Here is a 21,579-nt window from a genome sequence, read left to right as displayed (position 1 = left end):
TTTACTAGCTACAACAACAATCACTGCTTTTCACACCAATTGGAAAAAAACGCACCCTGATGATTGGGATTTCTCTTCCTAATCACCGGGGAGAAAAATAATCAAGATTACATTTTTTTGAGATTAAAATATGATCACAGATGAAGAATATACAATACCAAGTAACAAGATCAAATAATTAGGCAACTTTGGAAGAATCTGGTCACTTCTTAATCAAGTAGATGAAAGCTTCTTACATATAATTATCGTAATTTAAAAATATCGTTTGTACGTTGTCACACGTGTTTTTTACTAGTCTTCCTAACATATTGGATTGAGAATAATAATGTTGGGTATTTTGGCTTTTATAATGCAACGCACACACCACATAAATTGATAAACCTAACAAGAATAAATCAAGTATCATCCTCTTTCTTAAATAGTTCTTAAAATAATAAAATTATACAAATAATCCCTGATATAATGTATTGAAAATTCATCAATTTAGATTATGATAGATAAAATTAGGTGAAAGTTGGTAATTAGAAACTGAAAAACTATAATTTATTAAATTATAAGTATTTGATAAAATTAGTTGTTGAAATAAAAAATTTAAAATAACTAAAAAATAATAAAATCTATTAATGATAAAAAAATATAAAGTTAAAAGCTAGAAGCGGGAGTTTTTAAAAACATTATTTTAAATAATATTTCAAAAAATATTAGAAATTATTAAACAAATTATTTACTAAATAGATAAACAAGTTAGAATCTAACTAAAATATTTTTTCAAATATAACCTTATTCTCTATATTGATATCTTTAATTAACGTTGAGGGATTAATTTGAAAGAGAAAATCAATAATTGGGAGAGACCATTTTTAATACTTTAGGAACTAATATATTAACGACGCATTAATAAAAATTATAACATCTCTTTCAAGTTTACAAATATATTTTTTACGCACCAAAAAAGTTATTTTATTTTTGTCCTGTTGTAATTTGGAGCATATCACGCGAAAGGACCAATTTAAAAATTAAACGCATTTCAAGAATTTCTAGACGATTGTATACATTAGGGATTGAAAAGCATTAATTTCAAGAATTAATTGCTTTCTGAAAATTAATTTCAAAATACATTTAACGCATTTTCACGTATTTAACGCTCAACATTAAATACATTCGATGTTGAACATTAATCATTAAATGCATTAATTATCCACATATTGTACTAACTGTTATATTGATTCATCAACTGCCCTCTTTTCATTTAAAAAGGAATTCACTAAAAATGGCTAAACATTAGTATGTGGCACTCCCTAAATTTGCATGCGACACACTCAGTACATATACATTCTCAAAGTTAAGAGCAACACACAAAATAGTAAGAAGTTATTCATATTCACAAAACTTATCCATAAAACTAGACCCCTAAAGACAAAAATGATCATTTTTCAAGAACATTACACATATTACAATCAATATCAGTCACCGTGTTACTAAAAAATGTGTTTCACCACAAAGGTTCGAGACAAAAATGATGCAAAAGAAAGTCACAACAAAGAAGCAAAATTGCAAAGAAGAAAGACAAATAATAATAATAATAATTGAGAAAGGCATCATGAACCTGAAAGAGGGATTCTGCATATTCATTGATACTGTCCATTACTCTGTGTTTTGCTTGCACCCTTCTAAACCTTTTGGACGTATGGTTGCTCCTTCTCTGCAATTAAATAGTTCTCAGCAACAAAACATGTAAACAACACTTTTCACATAAACAAATTACATCGAACCCCCACACCTTCTCATTAATTTAATAAAAATAACATTGTTGAATTACACAAAAAGTTCTCAAATTGCAAAAAATGGATACAAAATAAAAAAGAAACACAAATTTGGGGTGGTGAGACCCACTAATTAAAAGAGACAAAAATTGATATAAATCAAGAGAAGTTGTTGAATCAAATGACGAAAAGATAAAGCGAAGGGGATTGAGAGAAACTAACGGAGTCCCAATGATTGTGGTGTTTACGTTGCAGGGGAGGGGTGGAATGGAAGAGTGAGGTCTTGAGAAAGGAATGGAGATTAATAATAATAATAACAATAATTAATCAAAACAAAAAAATAACAAAAATTAAGAGAGAGTAAAAAGAAGACATGTGTTTGTTCAAAACTTCATTTTTTTCCCCATTGAACAAAGCAACAACTAATTTTCTGCTCTTGTTTTAAAAAAAATTGAGATTTAAGGATAAAAATGTTGAATCTCAACTACCCGTGAATCTATTTCAGTTTTTTTTGCTTGTTGCAAAAAAATTGAAACTTTAGGGATAAAAATGTTGAATCTCAAGTATCTATGAAGATTGAAAGTTACAAACCTTTGCTGATGTGCAGATATGAGTCAATGTCAGTATGTTGGATACTTCCTCATGGGAGAGGTCGCAAAACCATGGAGTAACTTGGAACAACAAAACCAACAAAATAATGAAGAAAAAAGCATTCAATAGGAAAATAACATTCAATAGGCTAGATCAATGTTACTACCAAAAGGAAGCAAACATACATAACAACAAAGCAAAAAAAAAAAACCTTACCTGCTGGATGCTTCTTCGTCGTTACGTTGCACTACCACCAAGTTGAAGAAAACTCGAGAAGGAAGAGATGGGTTTTCTCCTGCAAGTATGAACGAAACAAAAACAAAATCACAAAATGAAAAACTTAGTAGCTGGAAACTCAACAAAAAATAAAAGCAAAAACTGGAAGTGAGGATACAAGACACAAACCACAAAAATGAAGAAGAAAGAAACCAAACAAAAAAAGCAAGTTGGTGAAAATGGAAGAAATGAAAGTAGACTTCAAGACGGGAGAAGGCTACAGAAAAAGACACGTGTGACACTAAAAATGACTAAACATTAGTACATGACACTCCCTCCATTACTTTTCATGTGTCTTTTAAGTTGTCATGAAAAAAAATTAAGAAATATAATTTCTTTAATTATAAAAAGAGTAATTATAGGATTTTCTATTTTATTCATTTTTCTTTCCACTTCACAATAAATATGTGTAAATTAATTAATTAAAGATTAGAAGATAAGTAAGAACATAATTGATAAAAAATAACGAATATAATCTTAAAATTTACCAACAATAGATAAATAAAAATAATTTTTTTAAAAAAATTTATAATTAGAAAGAAACAAAGGAAGTAGCTGAAAACTCTTAAAGCTGTCCAATATAAGAAAAAAAAAGTATTCCCCACGCCTCAATATGTATCGTCTTCGGCATGTAAAAAAAGAGTTACTTCGAAAAAAGTGAACGACCCATTTCAAAATGTGATATATGTCTATCAAATTTTAATTATTTTTAACTTGTAAAATGTCTTTCTTTTTCCAAATTTGGCATTTCTTCACCTTTGGCCTCACCCCTCCACCCACCCTACAACTGGCGCAATCTCACCAAAATCTTGAAATCCTTATTGACCGTTTTTTGGTTTTCATAAAGTTTTCCCCCTTTTATTTGGCCAATTTGATTCTTCTTCCCCGCTGGTGATCTGCATTTCAACAATATCGTGATGTTGGCCGTTGAAGACGGAGAGTGCCTCAATGGATTTTTTTTGTTCTCTCATAACTGACTGCATTCCAGTCAAACCGTTGACAAGGCTGCATCGCAACAAGTCGATCTATTGCAACGTTGCATCATGATATTGAGGTCGTTGTATTTGCTTCTGTCATAGCACTCGGTGCTGGTCACATAATGCTCTCGCTGCATAGTAATGAAGGGATCTAAGACATGTTAAAGCTTGGAAAGAACATCTACTGCAAGCACGGTGTTTGTGACTTTGTGCAAAGTAAAAAGGATAAATTTGGAAGAAAAAATATTTAGAAAAGTTAAAACTAATTAACAGTTAAATGACAGATGTCACAATTTAATTGGGTGGGTCACTTTCTTGGCTAAGCCCTTGTCTGTTATAGCATTTTTCAAACTAATAAATTGATAAAAAAACATCCTTCTACAAAACTAATTTTATTAAATTGATGAAAGAAAATAATATTATTAATATTAGATTCAAAACTAAATTAATATATAATGTTTGGGTAATTGAGTCAAAGTGGATGACTTACTTCCCTGTTTAACCATTTGAGTTATTTTTGTTATACTAAACTTTTTAACATGTGATGTTACAGAAAAACAAAAATCAAATCATACCTCCAGTCATTGCCATGAAATAGTTGTCTTGTTTTGGTCCTTCTAAGCTCTCTCTCTTTCTCTCTCTAGATGGTGAGATGGTGTATCAGATGAATTGGAAGAGATGAACTCAGGGACCAAATACATGTGCTAGGCATTCTACCATCAAGTATGTATTTAATAGCCCTTATCACTCATTAGTGGTCATTACCACTCATTAGTAGCCATTCAAATTGGTTTCTCAATTCCAAAACTGATGGAGTCTTTCATTTTTCAAAATGTTAAGACCAAAATTATTACATTCTCCCACTTGGGACTTGGTACCATTACCTCCTAATAGGCAAGCTATTGGCTGTAAATGGATTTTCAGGGTAAAGGAAAATGTTAATGGTTCCATTAACAGGTTCAAAGCTCGATTGGTAGCCAAGAGATTTCATCAAGTTCATGATTTGGATTTTCATGAAATCTTTTCTCCTGTGATCAAACCTGTTACTATTCGGATCATTCTTACTCTAGCTTTGTCTCATGGGTGGAAATTATTTCAACTTGATGTAAATAATGCTTTTCTGAATGGGTCACTTGAAGAAACTGTTTTCATGACTCAGCCTCTTAGTTTTGAAGTTGCAGATAAGTCATTGGTTTGCAAACTCAACAAAGCCATTTATGGCTTAAAACAGGCTCCAAGGCAGTGGTTTGACAAGCTAAAATCTACTCTATTGTAGTTTGGTTTTATTGGGAGCAAAAGTGATTCATCTTATTCATTTTTTTGCCAACAAATGCATGTTGTTTATCTCTTAGTCTATGTAGATGATATTATTCTAACAGGTAGTTCAACTTCACTGATACAACACTAACATGGCTGAAGCTCACTCTATTTCTTGGGTCTAGAAATCAAGTATCTGCTCGACAATTCTATCCTTATGACTCAGAGCAAATACATAAGAGATTTTCTTCACAACACTAACATGGCTGAAGCTCACTCTATTTCTTCTCCAATGGTATCCAACTGCAAGTTGTCTTGACATGGTGCTGATGCCTTTCATGATCCAACCTTATACAAGTCTGTAGTTGGTGCAATACAATATGCTACCCTTACTAGACCTGAGATTAGTTTTGTTGTCAACAAAGTTTGCCAATTTATGGCTGCTCCTTTGAATTCTCACTGGAAAGTGACAAAAAGGATATTAAGGTATCTGAAGGGCACTTTGTTTCATGGTTTGCTTTTTTAACCTACATTTGTTACAAAACCCTTAGCTATTCGAGCTTTCTGTGATGTTGACTAGGCATCTAATGTGGATGACAGACACTCTACCTCAGGGATTGCTATTTTCCTTGGTCCAAACTTAATTTCTTCGTGGTCTCGAAAGCAGAAAGTCATTGTTAGGTCTAGTAGAAAAGCTAAGTATTGCAATATAGCTCATACTTCCACTAAATTAACTTGGATTCATACTTTGCTAACAAAATTGTAAGTATCATTCACCACTCCTATTATTTTTTGTGATACTCAGAGTGCAATTTTTATTGCACCTAATCCAATTTTTCACAATCGCACCAAACACATGAAAATTGATGTCTTTTTTTATAAGAGAGGAGATTCTAGTCAAGCAGCTTACGATTGCCCATGTTTCAGCTCTAGATCAGTGGGCCGATATTCTCACTAAGCCTCTTTCTGCATCAGAATTTGAAGTTATTTGAGCCAAACTCAATATGAAGACTCAATGTGAAGAGTGTTTCTCCTGAAAACTCTCCCCCTTGAGTTTGAAGGGGGGGGGGGTATTAGAGTATGTTGTCAATCAACTGTGAAAACAGTTTTGTAAACTAATTGTAAGGGATGTTAGATTTTGCTAATATCACCCATCTAGTGATAAGTTGTCATAATATAGTGGTAATGGTAGTTAGTTTTAACTAACTGCACCTCCTTAATATTTAAAGCTATATTTTGTTAGAATTGGTTAGAATCTGTTAGGGTTGGTTACCGAAATTTTGCAGATGATGCATATAGAATTTCATGTCATAGAGGCAACCACACATTTCCAATTTCAGGGATAGGGCCATTCTTGTATACTGAAATTTTGCAAATAATGAATATAGAATTTCATCTCATAGAGGCAAGCAACCACACTTTTTCGATTTCAGGGACAGAGTCATTCTTATCTACCGAAATTTTGCAAATGATGAATATAGAATTCCATCTCATAGAGGCAACCACACTTTTTCGATTTCAAGGTTAGGGTCAAGGACATTCTTGTATACCGAAATTTAGCAGATGATTTTTTTTTTGAAGGCAAAAATATATATATATATTATAAAATCAAACCAGTACCAGAGGTACTGAAAAGAGATTACAAAGCACATAAGTGCTGCCCTCCAAAAACCACCCAACCTAATTATAATATGAAGACATCCTAAACAAAGGAAGTCATTATATTGGAAGACCAGTGGTTGAGACTACAGGTGAAGTCTTTTTCTTTAGCCTTCATCCAGGACCAAACTAAAAAGATTGCATGGTCCATATGACTTTATAGGGATCAAAAGGTTTTCCTTGGAAGATCAGCTGGTTCCTATGTTGCCATATAGAGCTAGTTAAGGCAATCCACCACCCATACCTTGTTTTATGATTCTTAGGTTCCCCAAATCCTTCACAGAATTGAATGAAATGACACTTCGGTGTGATTGGAAGGGGGCCTACAACCCGGATCCAACTCATAGCTTTCCACCACAAACCTCTTGTCAAGGTACAATTGAAAAATAAGTGACCCACATCCTCCTGAACACTTCCACACAAAGGGCAAATGTCTTCCTACATACTGATATTTCTCCTCAAAAGATTGGCCTTGGTGGGAAGTCTATTTTTAAGAAGCCTCCAACAGAACACCACTGCCCGAGGGGGGATTTTCAACTTCCAAATTGTCTTATAAATGTTCCCATCTGCACTTGTTGTACTGGGGTTAATACACAAGCTATATGCTGATTTAGTAGTATATTGGCCATGGGGTTCAGCCAACCACAGCATAGAGTCTTTGATATATCGTTGTATAGGGACAGAGCAGATTTCTTCCATAAACTGCACAGCTAAATCACTTTCATGAGATCAAATAAGTTTCTCCTTCATCTAAGGTTCCACTCCCAGCTATCATGATTAAATTCACCCATGTCTGAGATGAGAGAATTTTGCTGCCTACTAATAAAAAAAAACTGATTATATTTCTACTCAAGGGTATAGTCTTCCCCTAGCCACTTGTCTGTCCAGAATTTGATTCTTTCCCCACATCCAACCTTCCAACTCAAGTGGTGCTTGAAGATATTGTGATCTGACTGGTGAAATAGCTTTCTAAGATCCCTCCACCAGTGAGAAAATCCCCTCTTGTCTGTATCATGCTGGAACTCAGGCCATCCACCATATTTAGAGATTAGAACTCTTACCCAAAGCTGCTGCTGACCAGCTGCAAAAGCCCATATCCATCTACCCATCAAGGCTACATTGAATTTCGAAATATCTTTTATACCCAATCCCCCCTCATTCTTGGGCAGACAAATATCAAGCCATTTAACCCAAGAAATTTTATTATGAGTATTGTCTCCTCCCCATAGAAATTTCCTTTGTAAGGAAATTAATTTTTGGACAATGCTTTGGGGAATCCTGAAAAAGGACAGAAGATAGATTGGAAGGGCATTGAGAACAGAATTAATAAGTGTGACCTTCCCCCCATGGATATATCTTTCTGGGCCCATTTTGATAATTTTGCTTTGAATTTAGTGATGAGAGGCTCCCAAACCAGCAGACTGGAAGGATTGGCACCAATAGGAATGCCTAAATAGTGAAAAGGGTAGTTCATTTGCCTGTAGTTCAGGGTATTAGCTGCTTCCAAACCCCAGTTAGCTCCACCTCCTATTATCCCGAATTGACTTTTAGCAAAGTTAATCTTCAATCCAGAAGTCAATTCAAAGCCTCTAAGTAGGGCCTTTACAGTATGAACATTCTGCCAATCAACCTCACCCACAAAAACAGTATCATCAGCATACTGCAGTATATTAATAGGTTCCTTCTTCTTTCCAACTAGAAAGCTTCTATAGAGATTTTTTTTTGAACTGCTTCCCTCATCATACCAGTGAGTCCTTCCCCAATTATGTTGAAGAGCAAGGGGGCTAAAGGATCTCCTTGCCTCAAACCTCTAGAGGGGTTGAACTCCTTAGATGGGCTACCATTAATCAAAACTGATATGGTTGCTGAATGAAGACAAGCTGATATCCATCCTCTCCACTTTTGGCAGAAACTCAATCTAAGCAACATATAATCCAAGAAGGACCAAGACACGGAGTCATAGGCCTTTTCAAAGTCCACCTTGAAAATCATTACTGGCTTCTTGCTTCTCGTTGCTTCCTCCACCACCTCATTAAGGATCAAGACACCATGAAGGATATGTCTTCCTTTGATGAAAGCCGACTGCTTTTCATCAATGAGGTCATCCATAACAGACCTTAATCTATTAGATAGAAGCTTAGCTATCAGTTTATACATGCAGCCTATCAAGGATATAGGCCTGTAATCATTTAGGGACTGTGGTTGAGACACTTTGGGAATTAAAGCCACAAAGGAAGCATTGGTGCCTCTAGGAAAGGTACCATGGGCATAGAACTCGTCTACAAATCTTCTAAACTCTGGATTCAGCACATCCCAGAATTCCTTAATAAAATTGAAGTTAAGGCCATCAGGCCCAGGACATTTATCCCCTCCACAACTCCACACTGCTTCTTTGATCTCTTAGTCAAAGAATGGGGCAGTCAGCTGATCTTTTTGCCTCTGAGAAATAGATTTAAAGTGAACACCATCCAAAGTAGGTCTAGAAAGCATTTGCTCAGTGAATCTATTATGGAGGAAGTTGGCAGCTTCATTTTTCACTGCTTCAGGTTGCTGGATCCACTCCCAATTTATAGAAAAGGTACCATGAGCATAGAACTCGTCCACAAATCTTCTAAACTCTGGATTCAGCACATCCCAGAATTCCTTAATAAAATTGAAGTTAAGGCCATCAGGCCCAGGACATTTATCCCCTCCACAACTCCACATTGCTTCTTTGATCTCTTGGTCAGAGAATGGGGCAGTCAGCTGATCTTTTTGCCTCTGAGAAATAGATTTAAAGTGAACACCATCCAAGGTAGGTCTAGAAAGCATCTGCTCAGTGAATCTATTATGGAAGAAGTTGGCAGCTTCATTTTTCACTGCTTTAGGTTGCTGGATCCACTCCCCATTTATAGAAATACCTGGGATATTATTATAAGCTCTCCTGAAGTTCATGTACTTGTGAAAGTAAACAGTGTTAGCAGATGATGAATATAGAATTTCATCTCATAGAGGCAACCACATTTTTCTGATTTCAAGGACACGATCATTCTTGCATACCGAAATTTTGCAGATGATGAATATAGAATTTCATCTCATAGAGGCAACCACACTTTCTGATTTCAGGGACAGGACCATTCTTGTATACCAAAATTTTTGCAAATGATTATAGAATTTCATATCGTAGAGGCAACCACACTTTTTCGATTTCATGGGAAATGTCATTTTAATATATTGAAATTTTGCAAATGATGAATATAAAATTTCATCTCAGCAGCAACCACATTTTCCGATTTCAAGGACAGGTCATTTTTGTATATCGAAATTTTGCAGATGATGAATATAGAATTTCAATTGCCATAAGAACTAATAAATATAATATGAATCAAATTCATCAATCAAATTGGTCTATTTAACATGCAGCCTTTATTCGCAATTGATGCAAATGGCCTCAATGATTCTTTAAAAACTACTCCAACTCTCTATAAGTGACTATATTGAAAAAAAAAATACAAAGATAAAAATAGATAAACAAAACATTATATACTTAAAATAATATTCAATTAATTAAACTTTTAAAAAATCAATTCAAGAATAATTGATCCTTACAGATATTATTGTGTATAGCTAAATTAAGAGTGCATAACATTATCACTTCTTAAAATGTGAACTGAGGAACCAAATTGAGTAGAAATTTATGAATAAAAACAATTTTTACCAGTATTTCACTGCAGAGATTAGAATGCTCAACTAGAGGTGTTCGATATTCCAACTGTATAGATGGGGTATCTTAAAACCTGCTGGAAAAAAAAGGCACAATATCCACGGGAGAAGTTGTATGATTGTATCTTGTGCCAGATGTATGTGAAATGCAAGAGCTGAAGGAAAGGTTGTTTCTTCACCTAGCACATAACATGTTGGCAGAGAGAAGAGGGGGCAGAGACAGGATACTTCCTGAAGAAGTTGAAAAGGAAAAAAAATTGAGAAACTTGAGAGGAAAAATATAAAGAAAAGATGAAGGAAGAAATGTGCTAGTGGAGATTCAAAAATGTCTCCAAAAGCCCCCATAATTAAAGATATATGATTTTGTCTTCCCGTTAAGTTAGTAAAATGAAAATAAAAAACAAAAAACCAAGTGATACAAAGACTTCTAACACAAACCAGCAAATGTTGTATGTTAAAAGTACCTGGACATTTACATGCTAATAAGAAAGGTTTTATATTAGAATGCTCTAAAACTAATTTCTACAAATTACTCCTAGTTTACTCCTAAGTCCTAACTCCCTTGAATTTATGCCATTACTTCACAAAACTCCCCTTTATTTTGAAAACTTGCATAAATTTTCCCAAACAGAGCTTGTCACAGGAAGTTTGTACAAAATAAAGAAAATCCAAGGAAACTGAGAGTATTTTAAATATCAAACTATAAACTAGTAGACAGGAAAAATTATATACTTGTACAAAATAAAGAAAATTCAAGGAAAGTTAGAGAATAAGCATATTTTGTATTCTAGTATTCGAAGGACTGAGCAAGTGCTTGATTTTAGAAGGCCAAGTAGGCTTACGTACTCACTTTCAGTCATTGGATATTCAGATTCTATGATAGTAAGCTCCTCTTAACTACATCAACTCTTCACCGTGTTGTGCTACCATCCTGAAAAATAGTTTTAAACCATGCATACATAAATTATAAAGCTAATATCATGAACCCACTTTAAAAAAGTGGAATAAGAGTACCAAGATGATATATTAACAGAAAGTAAAGGCACATTGGGCACTGGAAGGTTTGTATTGTACATGAAAATACATGCAATTAGACTATAGTACAAGTAAAACTACTTAGTTGGAAGATATCATTATGAATAGTATTGCCATGCAACGACAATTCCTGCAACCAGTAGTACTCTAAGAACAATTTTAGACTAACAAAGGACGATGACAAGGGAGAGGGCATAGTTGATTCCAATGGTCTGCCTCTAAGCTTGGCAGATATAGTTTAGATAACACTTGGTGAAGGAACACTGCTTTGTTGGCATCTACAGGTAGAAGAACAAAGACGTTAGCAGCTGAATAAGAATAATTAAACAAAAGAATGAGAGGGAAGGCAGTGGCTAAAATACATAGCACTAGGCCTGTAAACAATTAAAATTTATGATATAAAAGTACATGTTACTCTTACAAATCAAAATTTAGATTAAATCCTCCACACCAGACTTAAGTCTATATATGATGGATACCCATTAGTGAGGTTAGTTGGTTTAACAAATAAGGCATGTTGCCTATTAATCTTGTCATTTGTGAGAGAACTGGGGCCTTTGGGTATTGGGAAGTCCAAACACTCAAAGTTCTACAAGTTTAAATCTCTTATCCTTTCTGATAAGATACCATGTTTCTATTAATATACTTTAGCAACACAAAGACATTCATATAAGAGGACCACTAGAACACAAAAAAATCATGTAGACTATTTAGTTTGCTAATGAATTTTTCATGTCTAGTTTGTGATAAGTGCATGTGATCATTAATTTCAGTGAAGGTATTAGGCAACAATCTGGAAAGCTAATGCAGAGAGAGAACAAAGTGAAAAGTGAATCTTAAAAGGTGAGGATGCTTTCTTTTTTATGGCTGTTAAGGTAAGAATGCTTTGTTAATTACAATAGCACCATGCTTGGGGATTGCTCATTGTTGTACAAAATTGAATTACTTCATTACTTGTGTCCCAGGATGCAGATAATACAAGAGCTAAGGTTTACCTTTGTTTTTCAAAAGTCTTTCCTCCTCTCCAACTCCTCTCTGGAGAACATTTAGCAAAGATCCAAAATACAAAGCAAAAACTGTGCATGTAATTGTGATGACATTGTATGGCATACTGAAATCAGGAGTCGTCATGAGCTAAGGTTTACCTTTGTTTTTCAAAAGTCTTTCCTCCTCTCCAACTCCTCTCCAGAGAACATTTAGCAAAGATCCAAAATACAAAGCAAAAACTGTGCATGTAATTGTGATGACATTGTATGGCATACCGAAATCAGGAGTCGTCAAGGGTACAAGTAAAAGTTCTGTGTAAGAGAGAACAAGACTCTTTTCCTGCATTACAAATCCAGATAGTTAGAGGCATGACTAACGAATACCATATGTATACGTGTTATAAGCAGAAAGAGTGGAGATTCAAATAACCTGTAAACAACAGTGGTGACTTGCTTCGAGATTTATCAGAAAATTGCAAACCATCATGGAAGTCAGGAAAGCTTATTATTGCTGATGGAATGCCAAATCCTTGATTAACATCTGGAGGGTATTCATCAATGTGTAAGAAGCCCTATGCAGACAAACAAAAGCAGGTCAAAATCCAATTTGATATGAAAAACAAACCAATTTCCTATTCATCCATCCTAAAATAATCTAAAGTGAGCATATCACATAAGGCTTCCGATACCACATTACTATCAACTTTTTATGCCATGGTGACATGTAGTTAGCTGTATGTTATAAATGGGTCAACAAGGCCCATATGAGCATAGCAGCCTAAAAGAGGAAAGGTTAAACAGGCTTATATTTTACTGTCCTGGACAATTTAAGGGAAGCCCATGAGCTAAAAGGGCAGTTCACCTTTACTCAAGCAGGGCCAGAGTTTGGCCTGGCTCACTCACTTCCATCACTACTTTAAAAAGTTATAAATATAAATCAAATTGATATTTCATATGATTCCTCCTATTTCATATAATACAATGAGTTCCTTATTAAGATTTCTGAGGTTGTTTACAAACATTAACTTACACAGTTCAATGTCAACAAAAAAAAAAGTGAGGCAAACATTGAGAGGAAAAAGAACTACTAAAGTACAAATGGAAAGTAAAAATTTGATCAAACCTTATCAAACACTATACTCAATACACAGCTGACTTCATTTCACAATGACATTGGAGAACCATCTCCATCACCCCGGGTGATACTTTGTCTTCGGAAGGCGAAACACGCATTCTCTCAACAAAATCTGTGAGTGCTTGAGGCCTTTCATCAACTACTAATTGCAAAGTATGATAATATATACCTTAACATACCAAAGGCACAATTTGGAGAACATTAGCTTGAAACTTACACCTCTCTTTAACGTTATTGATTGCAACAAGTCCCTGGATCAATTTCAAGGATATTGCAATAGCACCCCTTTCATTCCCACTTCCCATCGAAAATCTACTGGCATATAAAGGTGCATGTGGGCTATACCAAACAATTGGATGCTTCCACGTTAGGCCTAAATCAAATTGTTCAGTCTCTGTGTATTCTTTGATTGAATATTCATACAGAATTGAGGAGCTCGTTTCCATTTCTGCATGCACCCTTTTGGGAGTAACAGATAATTCAAAGCCAGCATTCCTTCTAAAATCCTCAGGACCTGTGTCATTAACAGCAAATTTAGCAGTACTCTTCTAGAGATTATCAAGTTGAGAGACTAGATCTCTCTCAGCATGAAGTTAAACATTACTCAACTTGGAAAGAACACATCTTCCACTGATTTTTCTTCCAAATATAGAACTCAGGGACCAGCTTGGTTGTATTGTATCTTTGTTTCACTGACATGGTTCATACCTGCTTTCTGATCATTAGGCTGGAGTACAACTGTAACTGTTTGTTCTAGATTAATTCCTGATCTTGACCCATCTAAATGATCTGTGGACATTGTCAAGTGCAACCGCTGAGAGTGGTAAAAGCTTCTGTAAATAGATGGTCTCTCCAATAAGGAAGAGAGTCCAGCTTTATCTCAACAAGGAAGGAGTTTCAACCAAGGTGTAAGATTCTCAGTGCACACAGCTTCACGTGGCAGTGTACCATATCTTAAACTGCTCAAAGCTGATTGAAATGCCAATTCAGGAGCAGAATAAGTGGTAGAAGACTCCACGAAGTTGATTGAAGCACAAAAGAGACCTGATAGTGAATGGCTTAAATTTTTCCAAGATGCGCCAACCTAATGTACAGGGACATCAAGAACTGCCCACAATTCAACACCTGGAGGCTTTGCATTGCAGCTTGATATTGAATCAAATCCACCCCATCTATCATAGGTCCATCGACCTTGTTAAAAGATAACTCCATTGTTTTAATATGATACTTCTGAACCTGTCCATTAAACACCAATCCACATGTTACTTAGTATATTCAGGAAAAAAAATATTATAAGCAATCAGAATGCGACAAATTATATACCGTTGCTGCTACAAGCCAGAGTAAAAGCACAAAAACGTAAGAAAAAATTATGTGTAAGCAATGAAAACCAGACTATAACAATAGAAATAGTGAAACCCAGAAGGCCCATAAGTATTTGATGTCACAAAAAGGACTTCCTTACAAACTTTATTGTGGGTAAAAGGCTTTTCTTATTGTGAATAATAATCATATATAAGATATTAGAACCACAAATAATTTCCTTCCACGACATATTTTTATTTGGCATAAAATGCAATAGAAGAAAATATCCCTGACAAAAACCTGAATGGCATCCATAAAAAATGAAAAGCACAGAGAACTAAAACATCAATGTTTCGTTTAACTTCCATAGAACTATCAAACATGGAATTTTCCTAGGAATTTTATTTCTTTTAAAATAGATATCAAACATGGGAAACTAAGTTTTTCGACCTATGATTCCTAGAAAATAAAAAATTTATCCTCTAACAAATGCCTTCCAAGGGTAAAGAAAGTTTGAGCTACTCATAATTAATATCCAAGTATAACTCATGTATAAATTGTAATAACGAGTGGAAAAAATCTGACGCCTAAAAGTGTTTGCAAGTGAAGGTTTCTCTATATGTGCGACTTGAAATGCAAAAGCTGTTGTGAACTAGTAGGAAAGTTCCGAGAGTTAGAACAACAGTTGAATTATGTTTTAAGAGCCACCACCACATCAAATTCCATACAGTAATACAAACAATTATGATAAAAAAACTGCAAGATAGATGTTACATTCGTAAGTCACAATAAACAAAGTTTTCACGAATCCCATAGTTCTGGAAATTGTCATCATTCAAGATTCAAGATTCAAGGAAGGAGTCTTTAAGGTAGTCTACATCAAATTCAAAGAATATACACTTTCAAGAACCACTATTCATGATTTTGACAATAAAAGTGCAAGGTCACAAGTACAATTTATTTTGAAGTTCTAGCAAACTAAGTATATCAAATGCAATGTCTCATACCTTTGCCCCATCTAATTATTCAAGTAATAACAAGTGAATCAAACCCAAATTCGCAATTTGGTAATTCCATCTGGGGTGCATAACAACAAAATTTTTACACTGATTTTCATTCATATAAAAAATGCATTCAGGGCCATCATATCATACCTACCATCTAGGTGACATCAATAATACATTTTATATTATAGTTTTCATTAGGTCAGGAAAGCATTGTATCTAGATTTAAAATCTCACAATAAAAATTTAATCATGAAGCTTGATTTAGGGTCATTCAGGCCAAAATCAATATATCTCAATGATGAATAAAGAATCTCTCTCATACAGACAGCTGACTTTTCCATTTTTAGGGCAAGGATCATGTTATAGGGCCTGTACACTTCAGATGAATAAAGGATCCATCATAGAGACAACTGTACTTTTTCGATTTCAGAATCAAGGTCAACCTTAAAGGGTTTATATACCTTAAAACATGCCTTTTGATTTGAAGTCATGCAACAAAGATTTAAACATGCAGCTTGGTTTCGGGTCATTGGGGCTCAAAATTAACATCTCTTTTTAAAACAAAGAATCCATCTCCAAGGGACAACTACACTTTTCCGAATTCAAGGTCAGGGTCATCATTATATACCCTAATTTTTAAGTGAATAAAGAATCCATCTCATAAAGGCAACCAAAAATTTTGTTTAGGGGGTCAGAGTCAACCTTATAGATACTCCAATTTTTCAGATGAATTCAGCTCATAGTGGCAACCACACTTTTCCGTTTTCAGGGTCAGCCTTATGAGATTTATATACCCTAATTTTCAGACGATGTATAAAGAATCCATCACATAGGGACAAATGCACTTATTCGTTTCATGGTCAGGGTCAAACTTATAGGGTTTATATATCCTAATTTTGCTCATGAAGAATAAAGAATTCCTCTTAGGATTTATATATTATGCAGATGAATGAATAAAGAATTCATCTCATAGAGGCAACCACACTTTTCCATTAAATGGTCAGGGTCAACCTTATAGAGTTTATATACCCTAATTTTGCTCATGATGAATAAATAATTCATCTCATAAAGGCAACCACAATTTTCCTTTTATAGGATCAGGGCCCTAATTTTGTTCATGATGAATGAAGAATCCATCTCATAAAGGCAACAACACTTTTTAGATTACAGGTTCAAGGTCAACTTTGTAGGATTTATATACCCAAATTATCAGACGAATGAATAAAGAATTCATCTCATAGAGGAAACAACACTTTTTCAATTACAAGGTCAACGTCAACCTTGTAGGATTTATATACCCAAATTATGCAGATGAATGAATAAAGAATTCATCTCATAGAGGCAACCACACTTTTCTATTATAAGGTTAGGGTCAACCTTAAAGGGTTTATATACCCAGATTTTGTAGATGATGAATGAAGAATCCAACTCAAAAGCAACCACAGTTTTTCAATTTCAGGGTTTAGGTCATTCTTATGTACCAAAAATTTGCGGATGATGAATAAAGAATTCATCTCATAGAGGTAAGCACACTTTTTCCATTACAGGGCCAGGGTAACTCTTATATAGGGTTCGAATACCCCAATTTTGCAAATGATGAATAAAGAAATACTCAGAGACAACCACACTTTTTCGACTTCAAGTTCAGGGTCACTCTTGTATACCAAAATTTTGCAAATGATACATATAAAATTTCATCTCATAGAGGCAACCACACTTTTCCGATTTAAGGGACAAGGCCATTCTTGTATACCAAAATTTTGCAAATAATGAATATAGAATTTCATCTCATAGAGGCAACCACACTTTTCTGAATTCAGGGCCAAGGTCATTCATATATACTGAAAATTTACAGATAAAGAATATAGAAATTCATCTCATAGAGGCAACCACACTTTCCCAATTTCAGGGATAGGGCCATTCTTGTATACCGAAATTTTGCAAATGATACATATAAAATTTCATCTCATAGAGGCAAACAACCACACTTTTTCGATTTCAGGGACATGGACATTCTTATATACTGAAATTTAGCAGATGATGAATGTAGAATTTCATCTCATAGAGGCAACCACACTTTTTCGATTTCAGGGTCAGGGTCATTTTTGTATACCGAAATTTTGCAGATGATGAATGTAGAATTTCATCTCATAGAGGCAACCACACTTTTTCGATTTCAGGGTCAGGGTCATTGTTGTATACCGAAATTTTGCAAATGATGAATATAGAATTTCATCTCATAGAGGCAAGCACATTTTCCAATTTAAGGGACAGGATCATTCTTGCATACCGAAATTTTGCAAATGATGAATATATAATTTTATCTCATAGAGGCAACCACACTTTCCGATTTCAGGGACAGGGCCAATCTTTGTATACCAAAATTTTGCAAATGATTATAGAATTTCATCTGGTAGAGGCACCCACACTTTTTCGATTTCACGTGGCAGTGTACCATAGAGGCAACCACAGTTTTTCAATTTCAGGGTTTAGGTCATTCTTATGTACCAAAAATTTGCAGATGATGAATAAAGAATTCATCTCATAGAGGCAACCACATTTTTCTCATTACAGGGCCAGGGTCATTCTTATATAGGGTTTGAATACCCCAATTATGCAAATGATGAATAAAGAAATCATCTCAGAGGCAACCACACTTTTTCGACTTCAAGGTTAGGGTCATTCTTGTATACCAAAATTTTGCAAATGATGCATATAAAATTTCATCTCATAGAGGCAACCACACTTTTCCGATTTCAGGGACAGGGCCATTCTTGTATACCAAAATTTTGCAAATAATGAATATAGAATTTCATCTCATAGAGGCGACCACACTTTTCTGAATTCAGGGTCAGGGTCATTCTTGTATACCAAAATTTTGTAGATGATGAATATAGAATTTCATCTCAATGATGCAACCACACTTTTCCAATTTCAGGGATATGGCCATTCTTGTATACGGAAATTTCGCAAATGATGAATATAGAATTTCATCTCATAGAGGCAAGCAACCGCACTTTTCCGATTTCAGGTACAGGGTCATTCTTTTATACCGAAAATTTTGCAGATGATGAATATCAAATTTCATCTCATAGAGGCAACCACACTTTTTCAATTTCAGGGTCAGGGTCATTCTTTTATACTAAAATTTTGCAGATGATGAATATAGAATTTCATCTCATAGAGACAATCACATTTTTTCGATTTAAGGGACAGGATCATTCTTGCATATCGAAATTTTGCAGATGATGAATATAGAATTTCATCTCATAGAGGTAATCACATTTTTTCGATTCCAGGGACAGGATCATTCTTGCATATCGAAATTTTGCAGATGATGAATATAGAATTTCATCTCATAGAGGCAACCACACTTTCCGATTTCAGGGACAGGGCCAATCTTGTATACCAAAATTTTGCAAATGATTATAGAATTTCATCTGGTAGAGGCACCCACACTTTATCGATTTCACGTGGCAGTGTACCATATCTTAAACTGCCCAAAGCTGATTGAAATGCCAATTCAGGAGTAGAATAAGTGGTAGAAGACTCCATGAAGTTGATTGAAGCACAAAAGAGACCTGATAGTGAATGGCTTAAATTTTTCCAAGAAGCGCCAACCTAATGTACAGGGACATCAAGAACTGCCCACAATTCAACACCTGGAGGCTTTGCATTGTGGCTTGATATTGGAATCAAATCCACCCCATCTTTCATAGTTCCATCGACCTTGTGTAAAAGATAATAGGTAACCGTTCTTGAATAAACAAGAAGATCTAGGTATGAAACAAAAAGAATTCATAGATCGCGAAGCTTACTGTTAGAAAAAGCTGCCGTGGAAACAATATGGGAATTAATGACAAAGACGACGATTGAACGCGTTTGACTTCAAATTTGAAAACGCCAACAGTGAAAAAAAGATAAAGAGGGTTAATCGTTAAAAGAAACTAAACTAGGGTTTGATTCTTGAAACTTGAATTCTGAATAGAAGATTACAATAACTATTTTAAGGAAACAAGATACAATGAGAGAAAAAGAGAGCTTACAGATAGAGAAAGTGCGTGGAAGCACAAGAAATAGAGAAGTACTGAACAACTAAAGTAGAAATGTATATTAGTTGTAAAAAAGACAACCATTCACTTTTCTCTCTCTCCTCGTTTTCTTGTAGTATTCTTTGTTATGCGGTGTGTGTTTTGGTTACCAAAAGGAAAGGGGAAGGGGCATTACGGACTGTGAATTTATCTTGGCTAGCTTCGGAAGAAATTCTGCTTGCTTGGCATCAACATGTGGCATTTTGTAGAATCATGTTAGTTTTATTCATTCTGTCTCCAGTAATAACGCATTTATGTTACCCATAAATACCCTTCCATAGATATTTTACATTCCGCGAGTGACGAAATCTAAGGATGAAGAGATGGAATATGAAAGATTCTCAATTCTGTTTGGTTATACATATGCCTCCCGTTTCTATGGTTAATTTCTGAGGTTTAACTCAAGAGGACTTCATTAAATATTTTTTTTTTATCATCACTCAATAAAAATTGTCGCTGAATAAAATACCATACCTAAGTGTTGTATTTTTCATAAACACAGTATTAATTCTTAGAATTTCATGTGCTTACCCCTTTTTTCGTACTGCATATTATTTTTTTAAGAAAGTAATTTCGTACGAACATAATGTTTATATGTATAATTGATCAAAACTTTAAGATGTTTTAAAATAATTATTTTAATATTAATTTTAAATTTTAATTGGTTGCATTTGTAAATATTTAATACACACAAAAGTTATTATTGAACGCTTTGATTTGACTTCCAAGCGTTTTTTCAATTGGAACCACATAAAAGTTGTATCCTTTCTCCCTCTCCCTTATGCTCTGTTTGACATAAATAGAAATGTATATTAGTTGTAATATTTTTTATTTTTAAATTTACATAAAAAATCCATTGATAATCACGTACCTATATTTTTATATTATTTATACCTACCATTGTATAAAGGGAGTATCTTTTGGTGTAGGAAATCAAGTGCAAATGGCATTGGTACAACCTGATTGTACGGTAGTAAGCTTGCCTGGTGATACTTGTGACCCAAATGATAATTCTTGTGATGCTCATTGCAAAACACATTTCAGATCAGAATCTGCACATGGAGCTTGTGGCTTGAAGATACATATTTGTGTTTGTTATACTTGCTAAACATAATGTTTAGCTGTAGCAATCCCAAGTTTCACACCTATATTAATTGAATGAGTAGATGATGAACTGAATAAAATAAAATAAAATGACCCCATACTATATTTTGATGGTCATTCTGAACTTATGGATCCTAATATGATTCTCCTTCACTTAAGGTGATAAATTTACTGTAGGGGGCTTGTTTTAAAAACAATTTTTCAAATAGGGTCTGTATTAAAATAAATTGTAAGGGAGGTCTGTTATTTACGTGGATGTCGCCATTGTTACTAGCAGGACAAGACTGACTAGGAGAGATGAAGACATACCGCCATTGGTGTTGGCGGGACAGGGAGAGAGGAGAGAGACCCGCCATTGGTACTGGCGGAACATGCCAACGTGGGCAATCCCGCCATTGGATCCTGCGACTCTCATCTACAATAAACTAATTAATCACTCAAAGCTGAGATATAGGTTTCTACTAGTTGGGCGGGCTTTTTCTCTTGCAGTGCTACTCCTCTTCGGTAACCTGGGTTACAAAATAAAGGTAAATGAATGAATGTGATTTTTGAACCACGCATTTATGAATGCGATTTTTGAACCACGCATTTATGAAGTAAAGAATTAATCTTATCGGAACTTCTCTTTTTTAAATATGAATCAATTTATACCAAGATTTTTGTTACGTAATCACCTATGTAATAAAAAAAT

General features: G+C 34.5%; 1 pseudogene; it reads right to left on the bottom strand.

Moving 5' to 3' along the window:
* Positions 1–1,361: 1,361 nt before the first annotated feature.
* On the bottom strand, positions 1,362–20,081 carry LOC100775658 (uncharacterized; annotated as a pseudogene).
* Positions 20,082–21,579: the final 1,498 nt, after the last annotated feature.

The sequence above is a fragment of the Glycine max genome, chromosome 13, assembly GCF_000004515.6.
Source record: "Glycine max cultivar Williams 82 chromosome 13, Glycine_max_v4.0, whole genome shotgun sequence".
Taxonomy (NCBI): Eukaryota; Viridiplantae; Streptophyta; class Magnoliopsida; order Fabales; family Fabaceae; genus Glycine; species Glycine max.
Note: the sequence above shows the minus strand (reverse complement) of the source record. Positions and strands in the feature narration are given on the sequence as shown.